Raw genomic sequence first — 18,107 nt, 5'->3', positions numbered from 1 at the left:
CACTGGTCACCATAGCAACACCCACCCGTATCACGCGCTCCAGCAAGTATATTTAACTGGTCATCCCCAAAGCCAACACCTGCTTTAGCTGACTTTCCTCCCAGTTCTCTGTTGCCAATGACTGGAACGAATTGCAAAAATCACGGAAGCTGGAGACATCCTGTATCTACCTCAAGTACTTTAAGCATCAGCTGTCAGAGCAGCTTACCGATCAATGCAGCTGTTAAAAGCCCATCTGTAAATAGCACACCCAACCAACCTCATCCCCATATTGTTATTTATTTTTTGCTCTTTTGCACCCCAGTATCTCTACTTGCACATCTGTCATGTTTTGTCATTGATTATCATGTCTTGTCCCTGTGCTTCCCTTCTATTCGTTTCCCTCTGCTGGTCTTATTAGGTTCTTTCCCTCTTTCTATCCCTCTCTCTCCCCCTCCCTCTCTCCCTCTCTCGCTCTCTCTCTCTATCGTTCCGTTCCTGCTCCCAGCTGTTCCTCATTCTCCTAACTACCTCATTTACTCTTTCACACCTGTCCCCTATTTTGCCCTCTGATTAGAGTCCCTATTTCTCCCTCTGTTTTCCGCTTCTGTCCTTGTCGGATCCTTGTTTGATGTTTGCTGTTCTGTGTCCTTGTTCCGCCCTGTCGTGTTTTTGCCTTCTTCAGATGCTGCGTGTGAGCAGGTGTCTATGTCAGCTACGGCCTGTGCCTTCCCGAAGCGACCTGCAGTCTGTGGTCGCGTCTCCAGTCGTTCCTCTCTACTGACGAGAGGATTTCAGTTTTCCTGTTTTGTATTTACCTAAGATAATATCCAGGAGTATCGTTTTTGTTTAAGACTGGAATAAAGACTCTGTTTCTGTTAAGTCGCTTTTGGGTCCTCATTCACCAGCATAACAGAAGGATCCGACCAGTAATGGACCCAGCGACTACGGATTCTCGCAACACTGCCATCGAGATCCAGGGAGCAATGCTCGGCAGACACGAGCAGGAATTGTCTGCTGCTCGTCATGCCGTTGAGACCCTGGCCGCTCAGGTCTCCAACCTCTCAGGACAGTTTCAGAGTCTTCGTCTCGTGCCACCTGCTACTTCCTGGTCTTCCGAGTCTCCGGAACCTAGGGTTAATAACCCACCATGTTACTCTGGGCAACCCACTGAGTGCCGCTCCTTTCTCACCCAGTGTGATATTGTGTTCTCTCTCCAGCCCAACACATACTCAAGAGAGAGAGCTCGGATCGCCTACGTCATATCACTCCTTACTGGTCGGGCTCGGGAGTGGGGCACAGCTATCTGGGAGGCAAGGGCTGAGTGTACTAACGATTATCAGAACTTTAAAGAGGAGATGATACGGGTTTTTGATCGTTCAGTTTTTGGGAAGGAGGCTTCCAGGGCCCTGGCTTCCCTATGTCAAGGTGATCGATCCATAACGGATTACTCTATAGAGTTTCGCACTCTTGCTGCCTCCAGTGACTGGAACGAGCCGGCGTTGCTCGCTCGTTTTCTGGAGGGACTCCACGCTGAGGTTAAAGATGAGATTCTCTCCCGGGAGGTTCCTTCCAGCGTGGACTCTTTGATTGCACTCGCCATCCGCATAGAACGACGGGTAGATCTTCGTCACCGAGCTCGTGGAGGAGAGCTCGCGTTAACGGTGTTCCCCCTCTCCGCATCTCAACCATCTCCTCCCACCGGCTCAGAGACTGAGCCCATGCAGCTGGGAGGTATTCGCATCTCGACTAAGGAGAGGGAACGGAGAATCACCAACCGCCTTTGCCTCTATTGCGGTTCTGCTGGACATTTTGTTATTTCATGTCCAGTAAAAGCCAGAGCTCATCAGTAAGCGGAGGGCTACTGGTGAGCGCTACTACTCAGGTCTCTCCATCAAGATCCTGTACTACCTTGTTGGTCCATCTACGCTGGTCTGGTTCGGCTGCTTCCTGCAGTGCCTTGATAGACTCTGGGGCTGAGGGTTGTTTTATGGACGAAGCATGGGCTCGGAAACATGACATTCCTCTCAGACAGTTAGGGAAGCCCACGCCCATGTTCGCCTTAGATGGTAGTCTTCTCCCCAGTATCAGATGTGAGACACTACCTTTAACCCTCACAGTATCTGGTAACCACAGTGAGACCATTTCCTTTTTGATTTTTCGTTCACCTTTTACACCTGTTGTTTTGGGTCATCCCTGGCTAGTATGTCATAATCCTTCTATTAATTGGTCTAGTAATTCTATCCTATCCTGGAACGTTTCTTGTCATGTGAAGTGTTTAATGTCTGCTATCCCTCCTGTTTCTTCTGTCCCCTCTTCTCAGGAGGAACCTGGTGATTTGACAGGAGTGCCGGAGGAATATCATGATCTGCGCACGGTCTTCAGTCGGTCCAGAGCCAACTCCCTTCCTCCTCACCGGTCGTATGATTGTTGTATTGATCTCCTTCCGGGAACCACTCCCCCTCGGGGTAGACTATACTCTCTGTCGGCTCCCGAACGTAAGGCTCTCGAGGATTATCTGTCTGTTTCTCTCGACGCCGGTACCGTGGTGCCTTCTTCCTCTCCCGCCGGAGCGGGGGTTTTTTTTGTTAAGAAGAAGGACGGTACTCTGCGCCCCTGCGTGGATTATCGAGGGCTGAATGACATAACGGTTAAGAATCGTTATCCGCTTCCCCTTATGTCGTCAGCCTTCGAGATTCTGCAGGGAGCCAGGTTCTTTACTAAGTTGGACCTTCGTAACGCTTACCATCTCGTGCGCATCAGAGAGGGGGACGAGTGGAAAACGGCGTTTAACACTCCGTTAGGGCATTTTGAATACCGGGTTCTGCCGTTCGGTCTCGCTAATGCTCCAGCTGTCTTTCAGGCATTAGTTAATGATGTACTGAGAGACATGCTGAACATCTTTGTTTTCGTTTACCTTGACGATATCCTGATTTTTTCACCGTCACTCGAGATTCATGTTCAGCACGTTCGACGTGTACTCCAGCGCCTTTTAGAGAATTGTCTCTACGTGAAGGCTGAGAAGTGCGCCTTTCATGTCTCCTCTGTCACATTTCTCGGTTCTGTTATTTCCGCTGAAGGCATTCAGATGGATCCCGCTAAGGTCCAGGCTGTCAGCGATTGGCCCGTTCCTAAGTCACGTGTCGAGTTGCAGCGCTTTCTCGGTTTCGCTAATTTCTATCGGCGTTTCATTCGTAATTTCGGTCAAGTGGCTGCTCCTCTCACAGCTCTGACTTCTGTCAAGACGTGCTTTAAGTGGTCCGGTTCCGCCCAGGGAGCTTTTGATCTCCTCAAGAAGCGTTTTACATCCGCTCCTATCCTTGTTACTCCTGACGTCACTAAACAATTTATTGTCGAGGTTGACGCTTCAGAGGTGGGCGTGGGAGCCATTCTGTCCCAGCGCTTCCATTCTGACGATAAGGTTCATCCTTGCGCTTATTTTTCTCATCGCCTGTCGCCATCGGAACGCAACTATGATGTGGGTAACCGCGAACTGCTCGCCATCCGCTTAGCCCTAGGCGAATGGCGACAGTGGTTGGAGGGGGCGACCGTCCCTTTTGTCGTTTGGACTGACCATAAGAACCTTGAGTACATCCGTTCTGCCAAACGACTTAATGCACGTCAAGCTCGTTGGGCGTTGTTTTTCGCTCGTTTCGAGTTCGTGATTTCTTATCGCCCGGGAAATAAGAACACCAAGCCTGATGCCTTATCCCGTCTCTTTGGTTCTTCTGTGGCTTCTACCGACCCCGAGGGGATTCTCCCTGAGGGGCGTGTTGTCGGGTTGACTGTCTGGGGAATTGAGAGACAGGTAAAGCAAGCACTCACTCACACTGCATCGCCGCGCGCTTGTCCTAGTAACCTTCTGTTCGTTCCTGTCTCTACTCGTCTGGCTGTTCTTCAGTGGGCTCACTCTGCCAAGTTAGCTGGCCACCCCGGCGTTCGGGGTACGCTTGCTTCTATTCGCCAGCGGTTTTGGTGGCCTACTCAGGAGCGTGACACGCGCCGTTTCGTGGCTGCTTGTTCGGACTGCGCGCAGACTAAGTCAGGTAACTCTCCTCCTGCCGGTCGTCTCAGACCGCTTCCCATTCCTTCTCGACCATGGTCTCACATCGCCTTAGACTTTATTACCGGTCTGCCTTCGTCTGCGGGGAAGACTGTGATTCTTACGGTTGTCGATAGGTTCTCTAAGGCGGCACATTTCATTCCCCTCGCTAAGCTTCCTTCCGCTAAGGAGACGGCACAAATCATCATTGAGAATGTGTTCAGAATTCATGGCCTCCCGTTAGACGCCGTTTCAGACAGAGGCCCGCAATTCACGTCACAGTTTTGGAGGGAGTTCTGTCGTTTGATTGGTGCTTCCGTCAGTCTCTCTTCCGGGTTTCATCCCCAGTCTAACGGTCAAGCAGAAAGGGCCAATCAGACGATTGGTCGCATATTACGCAGCCTTTCTTTTCGTAACCCTGCGTCTTGGGCAGAACAGCTCCCCTGGGCAGAATACGCTCACAACTCGCTTCCTTCGTCTGCTACCGGGCTATCTCCGTTTCAGAGTAGTCTTGGGTACCAGCCTCCTCTGTTCTCGTCCCAGCTCGCCGAGTCCAGCGTTCCCTCCGCTCAGGTTTTTGTCCAACGTTGTGAGCGCACCTGGAGGAGGGTCAGGTCTGCACTTTGCCGTTACAGGGCGCAGACTGTGAGAGCCGCCAATAAACGTAGGATTAAGAGTCCTAGGTATTGTCGCGGTCAGAGAGTGTGGCTTTCCACTCGTAACCTTCCCCTTACGACAGCTTCTCGCAAGTTGACTCCGCGGTTCATTGGTCCGTTCCGTGTCTCTCAGGTCGTCAATCCTGTCGCTGTGCGACTGCTTCTTCCGCGACATCTTCGTCGCGTCCACCCTGTCTTCCATGTCTCCTGTGTCAAGCCTTTTCTTCGCGCCCCCGTTCGTCTTCCCTCCCCCCCCCCCGTCCTTGTCGAGGGCGCACCTATTTACAAGGTACGGAAGATCATGGACATGCGTTCTCGGGGACGTGGTCACCAGTACTTAGTGGATTGGGAGGGTTACGGTCCTGAGGAGAGGAGTTGGGTTCCATCTCGGGACGTGCTGGACCGTTCGTTGATTGATGATTTCCTCCGTTGCCGCCAGGGTTCCTCCTCGAGTGCGCCAGGAGGCGCTCGGTGAGTGGGGGGGTACTGTCATGTTTTGTCATTGATTATCATGTCTTGTCCCTGTGCTTCCCTTCTATTCGTTTCCCTCTGCTGGTCTTATTAGGTTCTTTCCCTCTTTCTATCCCTCTCTCTCCCCCTCCCTCTCTCCCTCTCTCGCTCTCTCTCTCTATCGTTCCGTTCCTGCTCCCAGCTGTTCCTCATTCTCCTAACTACCTCATTTACTCTTTCACACCTGTCCCCTATTTTGCCCTCTGATTAGAGTCCCTATTTCTCCCTCTGTTTTCCGCTTCTGTCCTTGTCGGATCCTTGTTTGATGTTTGCTGTTCTGTGTCCTTGTTCCGCCCTGTCGTGTTTTTGCCTTCTTCAGATGCTGCGTGTGAGCAGGTGTCTATGTCAGCTACGGCCTGTGCCTTCCCGAAGCGACCTGCAGTCTGTGGTCGCGTCTCCAGTCGTTCCTCTCTACTGACGAGAGGATTTCAGTTTTCCTGTTTTGTATTTACCTAAGATAATATCCAGGAGTATCGTTTTTGTTTAAGACTGGAATAAAGACTCTGTTTCTGTTAAGTCGCTTTTGGGTCCTCATTCACCAGCATAACAACATCATCATCTGCACATCTATCACTCCTGTGTTAATGCTAAATTGTAATTACTTTGCCACTATGGCCTATTTATTGCCTTCTCTCCCTAATCTTACTACATTTTCACACTGTACATATGTTTTTCTATTGTGTTATTGACTGTACATTTGTTTATCCCATGTGTAACTCTGTGTTGTTGTTTTTGTCGCACTGCTTTGCTTTATCTTGGCCAGGACGCAGTTGTAAATGAGAACTTGTTCTCAACTGGCCAACCTGTTTAAATATACAGTGCGGCAAAAAAGTATTTAGTCAGCCACCAATTGTGCAAGTTCTCCCACTTAAAAAGATGAGAGAGGCCTGTAATTTTCATCATGGGTACACTTCAACTATGACAGACAAAATGAGGAAAAAAAATCCAGAAAATCACATTGTAGGATTTTTAATGAATTTATTTGCAAATTATGGTGGAAAATAAGTATTTGGTCACCTACAAACAAGCAAGATTTCTGGCTCTCACAGACCTGTAACTTCTTCTTTAAGAGGCTCCTCTGTCCTCCACTCGTTACCTGTATTAATGGCACCTGTTTGAACTTGTTATCAGTATAAAAGACACCTGTCCACAACCTCAAACAGTCACACTCCAAACTCCACTATGGCCAAGACCAAAGAGCTGTCAAAGGACACCAGAAACAAAATTGTAGACCTGCACCAGGCTGGGAAGACTGAATCTGCAATAGGTAAGCAGCTTGGTTTGAAGAAATCAACTGTGGGAGCAATTATTAGGAAATGGAAGACATACAAGACCACTGATAATCTCCCTCGATCTGGGGCTCCACGCAAGATTTCACCCCGTGGGGTCAAAATGATCACAAGAACGGTGAACAAAAATCCCAGAACCACACGGGGGGACCTAGTGAATGACCTGCAGAGAGCTGGGACCAAAGTAACAAAGCCTACCATCAGTAACACACTACGCCGCCAGGGACTCAAATCCTGCAGTGCCAGATGTGTCCCCCTGCTTAAGCCAGTACATGTCCAGGCCCGTCTGAAGTTTGCTAGAGAGCATTTGGATGATCCAGAAGAAGATTGGGAGACTTTCATATGGTCAGATGAAACTAAAAAACTCAACTCGTCGTGTTTGGAGGACAAAGAATGCTGAGTTGCATCCAAAGAACACCATACCTACTGTGAAGCATGGGGGTGGAAACATCATGCTTTTGGGCTGTTTTTCTGCAAAGGGACCAGGACGACTGATCCGTGTAAAGGACAGAATAAATGGGGCCATATATCGTGAGATTTTGAGTGAAAACCTCCTTCCATCAGCAAGGGCATTGAAGATGAAACGTGGCTGGGTCTTTCAGCATGACAATGATCCCAAACACACCGCCCGGGCAACGAAGGGGTGGCTTCCTAAGAAGCATTTCAAGGTCCTGGAGTGGCCTAGCCAGTCTCCAGATCTCAAGCCCATAGAAAATCTTTGGAGGGAGTTGAAAGTCCGTGTTGCCCAGCAACAGCCCCAAAACATCACTGCTCTAGAGGAGATCTGCATGGAGGAATGGGCCAAAATACCAGCAACAGTGTGTGAAAACCTTGTGAAGACTTACAGAAAACGTTTGACCTCTGTCATTGCCAACAAAGCGTATATAACAAAGTATTGAGATAAACTTTTGTTATTGACCAAATACTTATTTTCCACCATAATTTGCAAATAAATTCATTAAAAATCCTACAATGTGATTTTCTGGATTTTTTTTTCTCATTTTGTCTGTCATAGTTGAAGTGTACCTATGATGAAAATTACAGGCCTCTCTCATGTTTTTAAGTGGGAGAACTTGCACAATTGGTGGCTGACTAAATACTTTTTTGCACCACTGTAGGTGAAAAAATCAACAACAAAAAACAACAAAAAGCTAGATTTGAAAAGAATGAAAACACATGGAGAAACCCATCCCTCTCCGACTGCAAAAAATGCAAATAAAATATACAAATCAGAGAATACCATTAGTGAAGCAGTGGTGAACTCCAGTTCTTTCTTGGAGTCTGTCACGACTCCCGCCGAAGTCGGCTCCTCTCTTTGTACGGGCGGCGCTCGGCGGTCGACGTCACCGGTCTTCTAGCCATCGCCGCTCCACCTTTCATTTTCCATTTGTTTTGTCTTGTTTTTCCGCACACCTGTTTTACATCCCCTCATCACTCTACGTGTATATTATCATCTGTTCCCCCCATGTCTGTGTGTGTAATTGTTCGTAATGTGTCATGTGTGGCGCTTCATGCTGGTTTTTCGCCGGGTCTTGTTTGGAACCCGTGGTATTGTATGCTGTACATTATTTGTGTGACGAGTGCGCTATTCGCTTTTGCCTTTGGCGGGAGTGTCGTTACGCAGTTGCGTCCGACTGTTTTCCTTCTGCCAAATAAAGTGTGCCTGTTCACTCATCTCTGCTCTCCTGCACCTGACTTCAGTTCACCAGTTGCGCACACTGTTGACAGAGTCTCTTTTTTATTAGGCTCTGGCCATGATAGTTTTTACAGTACATTGCCTGGAAATAAAACAATACAATGAATTGATCGGAGTGCATCATTATAGAGTGCATCATTATAGCATTGAATGAATCAATCAGTATTGGCCTACTGAGTGGATCAGTATAGGCCTACTGAGTGGATCAGAATATGCCTACTGAGTGGATCAGTACAGGCCTACTGAGTGGATCAGTATAGGCCTACTGAGTGGATCAGAATAGGCCTACTGAGTGGATCAGTATCGGCCTACTGAATGGATCAGAATAGGTCTACTGAGTGGATCAGTATAGGCCTACTGAGTGGATCAGTATAGGCCTACTGAGTGGATCAGAATAGGCCTACTGAGTGGATCAGTATAGGCCTACTGAATGGATCAGTATAGGTCTACTGAGTGGATCAGTATAGGTCTACTGAGTGGATCAGTATAGGCCTACTGAGTGGATCAGTATAGGTCTACTGAGTGGATCAATATAGGCTTACTGAGTGGATCAGTATAGGTCTACTGAGTGGATCAATATAGGCTTACTGAGTGGATCAATATAGGCTTACTGAGTGGATCAGTATAGTTCTACTGAGTGGATCAGTATAGGCCTACTGAGTGGATCAGTATAGGCCTACTGAGTGGATCAATATAGGCTTACTGAGTGGATCAATGTAGGCTTACTGAGTGGATCAGTATAGGCCTACTGAGTGGATCAGTATAGGTATACTGAGTGGATCAGAATAGGCCTACTGAGTGGATCAGTATAGGCCTACTGAGTGGATCAGAATAGGCCTGCTGACTGGATCAGTATAGGCCTACTGAGTGGATCAGAATAGGCCTGCTGAGTGGATCAGTATAGGCCTACTGAGTGGATCAATATAGGTCTACTGAGTGGATCAATATAGGCCTACTGAGTGGATCAGAATAGGTCTACTGAGTGGATCAGTATAGGCCTACTGAGTGGATCAGAATAGGCCTACTGAGTGGATCAGTATAGGCTTACTGAGTGGATCAGAATAGGCTTACTGAGTGGATCAGTATAGGCCTGCTGAGTGGTTCAGTATAGGCTTATTGAGTGGATCAGTATAGGCCTACTGAGTGGATCAGAATAGGCCTACTGAGTGGATCAGTATCGGCCTACTGAATGGATCAGAATAGGCCTACTGAGTGGATCAGTATAGGCCTACTGAGTGGATCAGTATAGGCCTACTGAGTGGATCAGAATAGGCCTACTGAGTGGATCAGTATAGGCCTACTGAATGGATCAGTATAGGTCTACTGAGTGGATCAGTATAGGTCTACTGAGTGGATCAGTATAGGCCTACTGAGTGGATCAGTATAGGTCTACTGAGTGGATCAATATAGGCTTACTGAGTGGATCAGTATAGGTCTACTGAGTGGATCAATATAGGCTTACTGAGTGGATCAATATAGGCTTACTGAGTGGATCAGTATAGTTCTACTGAGTGGATCAGTATAGGCCTACTGAGTGGATCAGTATAGGCCTACTGAGTGGATCAATATAGGCTTACTGAGTGGATCAATGTAGGCTTACTGAGTGGATCAGTATAGGCCTACTGAGTGGATCAGTATAGGTATACTGAGTGGATCAGAATAGGCCTACTGAGTGGATCAGTATAGGCCTACTGAGTGGATCAGAATAGGCCTGCTGACTGGATCAGTATAGGCCTACTGAGTGGATCAGAATAGGCCTACTGAGTGGATCAATATAGGCTTACTGAGTGGATCAATATAGGCTTACTGAGTGGATCAGTATAGGCCTACTGAGTGGATCAGTATAGGCCTACTGAGTGGATCAATATAGGCTTACTGAGTGGATCAATGTAGGCTTACTGAGTGGATCAGTATAGGCCTACTGAGTGGATCAGTATAGGTATACTGAGTGGATAAGAATAGGCCTACTGAGTGGGTCAGTATAGGCCTACTGAGTGGATCAGAATAGGCCTGCTGAGTGGATCAGTATAGGCCTACTGAGTGGATCAATATAGGTCTACTGAGTGGATCAATATAGGCCTACTGAGTGGATCAGAATAGGTCTACTGAGTGGATCAGTATAGGCCTACTGAGTGGATCAGAATAGGCCTACTGAGTGGATCAGTATAGGCTTACTGAGTGGATCAGAATAGGCTTACTGAGTGGATCAGTATAGGCCTACTGAGTGGTTCAGTATAGGCTTATTGAGTGGATCAGTATAGGCCTACTGAGTGGATCAGTATAGGCTTACTGAGTGGATCAGTATAGGCTTACTGAGTGGATCAGTATAGGCCTACTGAGTGGATCAGTATAGGCCGATTGAGTGGACAGTATAGGCCTACTGATTGGATCAGTATAGGTCTACTGAGTGGATCAGTATAGGTCTACTGAGTGGATCATTATAGGCCTATTGAGTGGACAGTATAGGCCTACTGAGTGGGTCAGTATAGGTCTACTGAGTGGATCAATATAGGCCTACTGAGTGGATCAGAATAGGTCTACTGAGTGGATCAGTATAGGCCTACTGAGTGGATCAGAATAGGCCTACTGAGTGGATCAGTATAGGCTTACTGAGTGGATCAGAATAGGCTTACTGAGTGGATCAGTATAGGCCTGCTGAGTGGTTCAGTATAGGCTTATTGAGTGGATCAGTATAGGCCTACTGAGTGGATCAGAATAGGCCTACTGAGTGGATCAGTATCGGCCTACTGAATGGATCAGAATAGGCCTACTGAGTGGATCAGTATAGGCCTACTGAGTGGATCAGTATAGGCCTACTGAGTGGATCAGAATAGGCCTACTGAGTGGATCAGTATAGGCCTACTGAATGGATCAGTATAGGTCTACTGAGTGGATCAGTATAGGTCTACTGAGTGGATCAGTATAGGCCTACTGAGTGGATCAGTATAGGTCTACTGAGTGGATCAATATAGGCCTACTGAGTGGATCAGTATAGGTCTACTGAGTGGATCAATATAGGCTTACTGAGTGGATCAATATAGGCTTACTGAGTGGATCAGTATAGTTCTACTGAGTGGATCAGTATAGGCCTACTGAGTGGATCAGTATAGGCCTACTGAGTGGATCAATATAGGCTTACTGAGTGGATCAATGTAGGCTTACTGAGTGGATCAGTATAGGCCTACTGAGTGGATCAGTATAGGTATACTGAGTGGATCAGAATAGGCCTACTGAGTGGATCAGTATAGGCCTACTGAGTGGATCAGAATAGGCCTGCTGACTGGATCAGTATAGGCCTACTGAGTGGATCAGAATAGGCCTACTGAGTGGATCAATATAGAGTGGATCAATATAGGCTTACTGAGTGGATCAGTATAGGCCTACTGAGTGGATCAGTATAGGCCTACTGAGTGGATCAATATAGGCTTACTGAGTGGATCAATGTAGGCTTACTGAGTGGATCAGTATAGGCCTACTGAGTGGATCAGTATAGGTATACTGAGTGGATAAGAATAGGCCTACTGAGTGGGTCAGTATAGGCCTACTGAGTGGATCAGAATAGGCCTGCTGAGTGGATCAGTATAGGCCTACTGAGTGGATCAATATAGGTCTACTGAGTGGATCAATATAGGCCTACTGAGTGGATCAGAATAGGTCTACTGAGTGGATCAGTATAGGCCTACTGAGTGGATCAGAATAGGCCTACTGAGTGGATCAGTATAGGCTTACTGAGTGGATCAGAATAGGCTTACTGAGTGGATCAGTATAGGCCTACTGAGTGGTTCAGTATAGGCTTATTGAGTGGATCAGTATAGGCCTACTGAGTGGATCAGTATAGGCTTACTGAGTGGATCAGTATAGGCTTACTGAGTGGATCAGTATAGGCCTACTGAGTGGATCAGTATAGGCCGATTGAGTGGACAGTATAGGCCTACTGATTGGATCAGTATAGGTCTACTGAGTGGATCAGTATAGGTCTACTGAGTGGATCATTATAGGCCTATTGAGTGGACAGTATAGGCCTACTGAGTGGGTCAGTATAGGCCTACTGAGTGGATCAGTATAGGCCTGTTGTGTGGATCAGTATAGGTCTACTGGGTGGATCAGTATAGGCCTGTTGTTTGGATCAGTATAGGTCTACTGAGTGGATCAGTATAGGCCTGTTGTGTGGATCAGTATAGGCCTACTGAGTGACATACTGTTTTGTTTCCATGACCATTCAGGCATTACATCAGCATCATGGACAGTGCCAAACTGTGACCTCTTTCTGCTGCCCACAAACAAACAGCTGGATTCATTGGCTAAATATAAATTCTATGTGCATTAGCGTGGTTACGGGTGCTACACTTAAATATTGTATCAAAGGGGATATGAACAGTTATAGTTTATGTTTTTCAAACTTCTCTCTATTTCTATTTTTTTTAATCATTTCACCTTTATTTAACCAGGTAGGCCAGTTGAGAACAAGTTCTCATTTACAACTGCGACCTGGCCAAGATAAAGCATAGCAGTGCGACAAAAACAACAACACAGAGTTACACATGGAATACACGTACAGTCAACAACACAATAGAAAAATCTATGTACAGTGTGTGCAAATGTAGAAGAGTAGGGAGATACGGCAATAAATAGGCCATGGAGGCGAAATAACTACAATTTGCATTAACATTGGAGTGATAGATGTGCAGATGATGATGTGCAAGTAGAGATACTGGGGTGCAAAAGAGCAAGAAGATAAGTAACACTATGGGGATGAGGTAGTTGGGTGTGCTATTTACAGATTGGCTGTGTACAGGTACAGTGATCGGTAAGCTGCTCTGACAGCTGATGCTTAAAGTTAGTGAGGGAGATATATGACTCCGGCTTCTGTGCTTCTCCCTGTCTGCAGGCACTCATAGAGAAGTGGAGGATTGGTCTCGTCTCCTCTGTCTGTCAGTTTAGTTTATGCTAAACATGCTTAGCCACTCTGTCACAGCAGCTCATTTGGGACACATGCCATCTCTTCCTACTTCCCAAATGGTGCATCAGAAAAACTATCTTCCTATTGCTATTACAGAAATACAGGAGTGAGAAACTAGCATTACCTGTAAAGAGAGAGGTTAATAAGACAGACAATTATCTATCCCAGCAGTGACTCATTATGGTGAAATAGATAGGTGGGATGTTGGACTGTGTAGATGAAGAGCACATGTATGTTACTGGGAGTACTCCTTGACATTGACAATAGCAACTATAACCTCAAGCCCACTGAGCTTCATTTATAGAGTAGAGCCTGAAGCAGTTATACTATACTTTTAGTCTCGCTCACCTTCGTCATCAAACATTTGATTCTCCATCTTTCTGTAGAGTCAATAAACCTTCCCCATCGAACAGTGGATTCTCCATCTTACCGTAGTGCTATTAGACCTTCCTCATCAAACAGTGGATTCTCCATCTTACCGTAGTGCTATTAGACCTTCCTCATCAAACAGTGGATTCTCCATCTTACCGTAGTGCTATTAGACCTTCCTCATCAAACAGTGGATTCTCCATCTTACCGTAGTGCTATTAGACCTTCCTCATCAAACAGTGGATTCTCCATCTTACCGTGGTGCTATTAGACCTTCCTCATCAAACAGTGGATTCTCCATCTTACCGTAGTGCTATTAGACCTTCCCCATCGAACAGTGGATTCTCCATCTTACCGTAGTGCTATTAGACCTTCCTCATCAAACAGTGGATTCTCCATCTAACCATAGTCCCGTTAGACCTTTTGAGTCTTCTGAGTCATTGATAGATTGGAGGCTGTTTTTACAGTCAACATCACAACATCACATTTCCCAGCCTCTTCTTTTGCTTCTTTCTGGCTTTTATTTTGAGATATGGCTTATGCATTGTCCTTTGTATTTGCTCACTCTCTGCATCTTAACAGGCCCTTCAAACGCATCACTATTCACTTCTGGGGGGAAAGCTGCTACCAGTTTTGGTGAGTGTGTGTCAGTGTTAATCTCCCTGGTAACAGTACCAGTAGCCTATATGCAAACATTTGATGGCACAGAAAGAAAGGAATAGGGATAGCAAACAATTTATTGACTAAATTGCTCTTTAAGCACATTTTTACTCCTGGGTTGCCATAATAAAGGGGTTGAATACGTATCATTCTTTCATTTTTTTCAGATTTTTTTTTTTATTGATTTGTACAATTTCTAAAAACATAATTCCACTTTGACGTTATGGGGTATTTTGTTCGGGCCAGTAACACAAAATTGAAAAAAAACTTCAAGGTGAATACTTTCTGAAGGGACAGTACATAGTTATTGAACACTGGTCACTTGAATAAAGTAAATAACCCACCCAACTACCTCCTTCCCATATTGGTATTTGTTTTTTGCTCCTTTGCACCCCATTATCTCTACTTGCACATCCATCTGCACATCAATAACTCCAGTGTTTAATTGTTCAATTGTAATTATTTCGCCATTGTGGCCTATTTATTGCCTTACCTCCCTAATCTTACTACATTTGCACAAACTGTATATAGACTTATCTCTTGTATTATTGACTGTATGTTTGTTTATCCCATATGTAACTCTGTGTTGTTTGTGTCGCACTGCTTTGCTTTATCTTGGCCAGGTCGCAGTTGTAAATGAGAACTTGTTCTCAAGTGGCCTACATGGTTAAATAAAGGTGTAATACAAAAAAAAAAGTTTACATAATGTTTTACCCACTTCATATGTATATAGAGCTGCCGCTTTCAAGAAGCGGGACTCTATCCCGGAAGCTTATAAGAAAACCCGCTTTGCCCTCCGACGAACCATCAAACAGGCAAAGCATCAAGACAGGACTAAGATTGAATCATACTACACCGGCTCTGACGCTCGTTGGATGTGGCACGACTTGCAAACGATTACAGACTACAAAGGGAAGCACAGCCGCGAGCTGCCCAGTGACACAAGCTTCACAGATGAGCTAAATTACTTCTATGCTCGCTTCGAGGTAAGACACACTAAAACACGCATGAGAGCATCAGCTGTTCCGGACGACTATGTGATCACGCTCTTCATAGCCGATGTGAGTAAGACCATTAAACAGGTCAACATTCACAAGGTCGCTGTGCCAGACGGATTACCAGGACGTGTACTCCGAGCATGCGCTGACCAACTGGCAAGGGTCTTCACTGAAATGTTCAACCTGTCCCTGACTGAGCCTGTAATACCAACCTGTTTCAAGTAGACCACCATAGTCCCTGTGCCCAAGAACACTGAGGTAAACTGCTTAAATGACTACCGACCCTTAGAACTCACGTCTGTAGCCATGAAACGCTTTGAAAGGCTGGTCATGGCTCACATCAACACCATTATCCCAGAATCCCTAGACCCACTCCAATATGCATGCCGCCCCCATAGATCCACAGATGATGCAATCTCTATTGCACTCCACACTGCCCTTTCCCACCTGGACAAAGGGAACACCAATGTGAGAATGCTATTCATTGACTACAGCTCAGCGTTCAACACCATAGTGCCCTCAAAGCTCATCAATAAGCTAAGGACCCTGGGACTAAACACCTCCCTCTGCAACTCAATCCTGGACTTCCTGACGGGCCGCCCCCAGGTGGTAAGGATAGGTAACAACACATCCGCCACACTGATCCTCAACACGGGGGCCCCTCAGGGGTGAGTGCTCAGTCCCATCCTGTACTCCCTGTTCACTCATGACTGCATGGCCAGGCACAACTCCAACACCATCTTTAAGTTTGCCGATGACACAACAGTGGTAGGCCTGATCACAGACAACGTTGAGGCAGCCTATAGGGAGGAGGACAGATACCTGGCCATGTGGTGCCAGGATAACATCCTTCCCCTCAACCTGATCAAGACAAAGGAGATGGTTGTGTACTACAGAAAAAGGAGGACGAGCACGCCCCCATTCTCATCGATGGGGCTCCAGTGGAGCAGGTTGAGAGCTTCAAGTTCCTTTGTGTCCACATCACCAACAAACTATCATGGTCCAAGCACACCAAGACAGTCGTGAAGAGGCCACAACAAAGCTTATTCCCTTTCAGGAGACTGAACAGATTTGGCTTGGGTCCTCAGATCCTCAAAAGGTTTTACAGCTGCACCATCGAGAGCATCCTGACTGGTTGCATCACTGCCTGGAATGGCAACTGCTCGGCCTCCGACCGCAAGGCACTACAGAGGGTTGTACAGTACATACGGCCCAGTACATCACTGGTGCCAAGCTTCCTGCCATCTAGGACCTCTATTCCAGGCGGTGTCAGAGAAAGGCCCTAAACATGGTCAAAGACTCCAGCCACCCTAGTCATAGACTTTTCTTTCCGCTATCGCATGGCAAGTGGTACCGGAGTGCCAACTCTAGGTCCAAAAGGCTTCTTAACAGCTTCTACCCCCAAGACATAAGACCCCTGAACAGCTCATCAAACAGCTACCCAGACTATTTCCATTGTTGTCCCTCCCCTAATACGCTGCTGCTTCCTCTCTGTTCATACTACCTCAATTACTTAAACTTACCTGGTGCCCCGCACAATGACTCTGTACCGGTACCCCCTGTATATAGCCTGTTATTTTACAACTGCTCTTTAATTATTTGTTACTTTTATTTCTATTTTTCAATTTTTTTAAAATTAAAACTGCATTGTTGGTTAAGGGCTTGTAAGTAAGCATGTGACAAATAACATTTGATTTGATTTGATTTAATATACTGTATTTTAATCATGGCTCATTTTATATAACTACTGCTGTACACACTTTTTCTATTCATATACTGTCCATAAATGTGTATACACACACCATCCCATATAACTACTGCTCTACACACCTTTTCTATTCCTATACTTTCCATAATTTCTATACACACCATTATATACATTCTGTACCAGTCAAAAGTTTGGACATATCTACTCATTCCAGGGTTTTTCTTGATTTTTACCATTTCCTACATGTAATAGCAGTGAAGACATCAAAACTATGGAATAACACAAATGGATTCATGTAGTAACCAAAAAAGTGTTAAACAAATCAAAATATATTTTATATTCTTCGAAGTAGCCACCCTTTTCCTTGATGACAGCTTTGCATACTCTTGGTATTCTCTCAACCAGCTTCACCTGGAATGCTTTTCCAACAGTCTTGAAGGAGTTCGCACATATGCTGAGCACTTGTTGGCTGCTTTTCCTTCACTCTGCAGTTCAACTCATCCCAAACCATCTCAATTGGGTTGCAGTCAGGTGATTGTAGATCCCAGGTCATCTGATGCAACACTCCATCACTCCCCTTGTTGGTGGAAATTGCTGTCTGATCTCATCTCTAATTCTATACGTCACACTGTTGCTATTAAAGGTAGTATACATAAATGAATGAGAAGGCAGCAGCCATGATAATACCAGTGAGCATAGATGAAGACTAGCCAGGATAATATCAGCGATCCTAGATGAAGACTAGCCAGGATAATATCAGCGATCCTAGATGAAGACGAGCCAGTGTAATACCAGTGATCCTAGATGAAGACTAGCCAGGATAATAACAGCTATCCTAGATGAAGACTAGCCAGGATAATACCAGCTATCCTAGATGAAGACTAGCCAGGATAATACCAGCTATCCTAGATGAAGACTAGCCAGGATAATACCAGCTATCCTAGATGAAGACTAGCCAGGATAATACCAGTGATCCTAGATGAAGACTAGCCAGGATAATACCAGCTATCCTAGATGAAGACTAGCCAGGATAATACCAGCTATCCTAGATGAAGACTAGCCAGGATAATACCAGCTATCCTAGATGAAGACTAGCCAGGATAATACCAGCTATCCTAGATGAAGACTAGCCTGTCACTCTCTGACTCGCCCGTTATTCTTCTTTCTCACGTTAGGATAGATAAACCGCCCCGCTCTGCAAATATTGGAATCTGTTGTTGCTGCCTGTAAAATTTGTTAA

Source organism: Salvelinus namaycush, chromosome 4 (genome assembly GCF_016432855.1).
Source record: "Salvelinus namaycush isolate Seneca chromosome 4, SaNama_1.0, whole genome shotgun sequence".
Taxonomy (NCBI): Eukaryota; Metazoa; Chordata; class Actinopteri; order Salmoniformes; family Salmonidae; genus Salvelinus; species Salvelinus namaycush.
Note: the sequence above shows the minus strand (reverse complement) of the source record.